The sequence below is a fragment of the Octopus sinensis genome, linkage group LG14 (genome assembly GCF_006345805.1).
Source record: "Octopus sinensis linkage group LG14, ASM634580v1, whole genome shotgun sequence".
Lineage (NCBI taxonomy): Eukaryota > Metazoa > Mollusca > Cephalopoda > Octopoda > Octopodidae > Octopus > Octopus sinensis.
The window spans coordinates 57,486,213-57,491,212 of NC_043010.1; the positions used below are offsets into that span (position 1 = coordinate 57,486,213).

Consider the following 5,000-nt stretch of genomic DNA (forward strand, 5'->3'; position numbering starts at 1 on the left):
TGTTTTCAAAATTTTGAAAATGTCACCTGAAGAGGTGAACAGAACAGAAATATTTCTAACAAATCTGATTAATGTAAAATACAAACGACATTCACAAATAAATGGAAGGATTCATAATTTTACTCCAGTGCCAAAAAAATGGTAAAATTATCTTTGAATTTTTATTATAGTTAAATGCTGAATACCTAAATAGTAATGTTCAGTGTTTATAAATGGTAAGCTTGGTACTAAAATGTACAATGTCATGAACCAAAGTATTTTAACTGGTTAAAATTATGCCAGTGAGGAGGAGAGAGAGTCATTAGATTAATTAATAATTCTGTTCACAGGAGCTAGGGGAGACAATTTCGAAATTTTAATCAAGTAACATTATTCTAAGAATTGCATTAATTATATGATTATAAAGAATTTCATTAATTATATGATTATAAAGCTAATTCTTAAGAACATGTGTAATATTTTGTGAAAGAATTGGTTTACTAAATTAAAGATTTTCATACTAAATACAGAACCAGGGCCTGAGTTTTCCTTTTGTCTTCTCTGTGTTTACTTTGTGTAATTGTCTACAGTAGCATAATAAGATGTGTTTACTGTGTTCATTAGTCTGTGTTGATAGTCTATCAGGTACTTCAGAAATCAATTTGGACAAAAATCAAGTTAATCAATGATTTAGAGAATTTTTTTAAAACAATAAAGCGAGACAAAAGCATACAGTCACAACACACAGTCACAACACACTGTCACAACATTCTGCCACAAAATACAATAACACCATAGACACAACATAGTCACTGCACATCATAGTTACACTACACAGACACAATATGCAGTCATACCACACAATTAGGCCATAGTCATACCACACAGTTGCATTACAGAGTTACACTACACAACCAAATCATACAGTTACACAATACAATCACAGCACACACAGTCACATCAAAGTCACATTACATGGTCACACCTCACAGTCACACCATACAATCACACTACACTGTCACGCCATATTGTCACTCCATACACCCACATAATACAATCACTCCCTAGTCACAACAGAGTCACACCACTGCGCTACATTACACAGTCACAATATACACTCACACCAGACACTCACGCCATACATTTATGCCATACACTCACACCATACACTTACGCCATACACTTACACCATACACTTACGCCATGCAGACAGCCTGCAGTGAAAATCCCTCACCATTAAACCACCAACCATTTTGTAGAATCGCTAAATAACATAAATATATTTTGTAGCCAAAGCGAACGGTTTGTGTTGATGTAAATTCTGTCTGTACAAACATTTATTTCAAGTTATTTCAACTTCGTCAAACAAGACTCTGTATAATATTTCAGTGAAGCAGAGTCAATCATACAACAACCAAACCAAACAACCGTATTTACTTTAAAATATTGGAAGATGTTGCAAAACTAACACAAAACCAATATGATTACACACACACACACACACACACACACACACATGTTACAGTGAAGTGCAATGCCCAGCCACTTACACAATATGTAGTTTTGTGTATGTATGTATGTAAAAGTCGCACACACACACACACACACACATATATACTCATGTGCCACACAAACACTCACACATAGTACAGTAAAGGTACAAGCACAATACTCAGCCACTCACACTCACACACACACACACTGCATACCAACAATATGCGTATCTCATTCAGTTGCGAATCCCCATTCAGTCAGAAAATTCACTTCTTCTTCTCTCTCTCTCTCTCTCTCCCCCTCCCCCCCTCCCCCCCTCTCTCTCTCTCTCTATTCTGAAGTGTTTTTGCTCTAAATCTGAAGATGCAACACTTCAAATATACAATCTTTGGTTTTAACCGAGTGCTGAGAATTTCTTGAGCACAGTTTAGCTGCTACATCAAACAGCATCAGATTCTAGCTAGAATTTTCCATTCTAGTTTGAAGGGACCCCAATTCTAGAATGACGCTTGGGCTGATTTTTCATTATTTTATTGACCAAATCCAGTCGTTCCAGAGACTTTATGGAGTTCTTGATTGAAAGAAATCCAGGAAAAAATTAAAGGAGTCCATTTGACAATTCTATGGAATAGACTAGACCAGAAGGCTATAAAAGTATCATTTGTGGGCGCTCTGTGATCCCTATTTAATGAAAGAAAGAAAATTTGTTGCAGGGTGGTGGTGTTGTAACACATCGCACATCAGGTGACCATATACATGCTCTGTGATTGGCTGAAAGACTTTATTCTAACAGGAAATGAAGTCAACAAACTGGTTTACTCTCACAGTTATTACTTATATTATAGACCAGTTGCCAAAATGACCCTTAAGGGTCCATATAAGGGTGTTTTTTTAAAAATTTATCTGCAATCAATTGTTTAGACTTCCACAATACACCAAATATCTTTTTTCTCTTTCTAATACAGTTCCTGATTCTGCGAATATAATGAATTTATTTTAAACATTGAATGGCTAGGATAATACAGCTGAATAAAAGAGGAACCAAAGAGGCCCCTAGGTGGAAAATTGTTGAGAACCACTGGTCTAGGCAAACAGCACTGCTTCCCTTAATTTCTCCTCGAATATTTCGAGATCTCATGACACAAAGATTATTCCTTTATTTAATTCTTTGAGATAATTCTTAACCTTAATGGTTACAAAACAATATGGTGGCAAAAAGTATAGTCTTTGCCCAGGTTTGAAACCCCTTCTCTGAATTTACTGCTTGCATATGTTGTATAATAAGCACACACACACATTGGGCTTCTTTCAGTTCCTGTCTACCAATTCCACTCACAAGGCTTTGCTTGGCCTGAAACTATAGGAGAAGGCACTTGCTTAAAATGGATTACAATAGGACTGAACCCAGAGACATGTGGTTGCTTACTACACAGCCATGCCTACACCTATATATATATATATATATATTATAAATATACATGTGTGATGGTGCATGTATGTGTGAGTATATATATATGTGTACATACATACATACATATGTATATATATATATATATATATATATATATATATACACATACATATATATATGTATATCTCCATACATATACATATATATATGCATGTATAAGTCTGCATTCTTATTCATAATCATCATCATCATCATCATCATGATTATGAATAAGAATACAGACATATACATGCATATATATATGTATAAGTATGTATTTATTCATATACCTACACATATAGATAAATGGATGTGTATGAAAAAACCACCCTTCATATGACAAATAGATAGACATTCGTAGAAAGAAAATGGTAAAAGAAAATTCTATTATCCATTAAAATATATTTTTTGATTTTAGTCTCACCCTGCATTCTTCTTCCTCACTCACCCACCCCACTCTCCATTCACCCCACCCCCCATCTAAAAACTCACACAAAAAAAGACACCTTTATAGATTTTCTCAAAGGATTTATAAATACTTTGAGAAATTCACCATTTCATATTTTTAGGAGAAGAAAATGGACAAAAAAATATTTGCAAACTTCATATTTCTTTGGAAAAATGAGGAAAAATTTTTAGAAAATGGAGAAAGAATGAAAATAAGAAAAAAAAAATGACTGATTTGATGAAAAAATGGTAACAACTCCTTCACTCCTTGAAACAATAACCATTTTGATGATGATAATGATGATGGTACTGGTGCCGATGATGATGATGGTAATGGTGGTAGTGGGGTGAGGATGATGATGATGATAAAAGTGGTGGTGGTTGTGGTGATAATAGCAACAATAATAATGATTTCTTTTAACAGTAATAATAATAATAATAATAATAATAATAATAATAATAATAATAATAATAATCCAAGTAAAAGTAAAATTATCAATAACAATAATAATAATAATGATACTACTACTACTACTACTACTACTACTAATAATAATAATAATAATAATAATAATAATAATAACAACAACAACAATGTAAGTAGTTGATGTAGATCTCTGAATAGATGAGTTTGAAAAAAAAGTGTAAAGGGCAACTGCAGAGGCAACACATACGACTGAATAAACACTGGGTTTAAGAGGAACGAGGGAGGGGAAAAAAAGGGGGAAACCAGGTAAAACAAGAAAATATTGCTGAGAAGAGAATAAGTTTAAGATTATTCTAAAATATTCCACAAAATTCAGGAATATTTAGGAATAATCTGGAACTGAGAATACAATTCTTGTGCAGCTTGGTGGACTTTTTTCCTCTATTTATACACGTTTGATATACATACATACATACATACATACATACCTACTACATACATACATACTACATACATACATACATACATACAAAGATGTATGTGTGTGTGTGTGTACGCTTTCATTCTGTTTTTCCTGAATGGAGAACAATGTTCTGATTTGTAATTGGCTTACTTTTACAATTATAACTATCCACATACATACATACATACATACATACATACATACATACATATATACACACACACATATGTATGCATGCATACACACATTTATACATAGATACATAAATACATGTATATGTGCATATACATGTATCCATTTATTCATGTGTTGACAGACAGACAGACAGACAGACACACACACACGCAATAACATGCACACTCACAGACACACATGCCACCCCATCCACCCTCATTCACTGCATTTTCTATTTCAGTTTGAGAAATAATGTATTGTCTTACTTATTTTATTCATGTTCAGGGTCTTATAGTTTTGTGCGTGTGTATACACACACACATGTACACACATATTTATATATATAATATATATATATATATATATATATATATATACCTCCACAAACACATATATATATACATGTAAATACACAGACATTTTATATATATATATATGTATATATACACACACACATATATATATAAACATGTATATATAAAGACATTACATATATATGTATATATATATATATATGTATATATACACACACACAATGTATGTATATGCTTGTATATATATATATA

The 5,000-nt window shown here is 32.5% G+C and overlaps 1 protein-coding gene across 2 annotated transcripts in view; it reads right to left on the reverse strand.

Moving 5' to 3' along the window:
• LOC115218763 (protocadherin alpha-7) overlaps positions 1-5,000 on the reverse strand; it is a 237,418-nt gene that overhangs the window by 73,899 nt on the left and 158,519 nt on the right. The gene's annotated exons all lie outside the window — the stretch shown is intronic.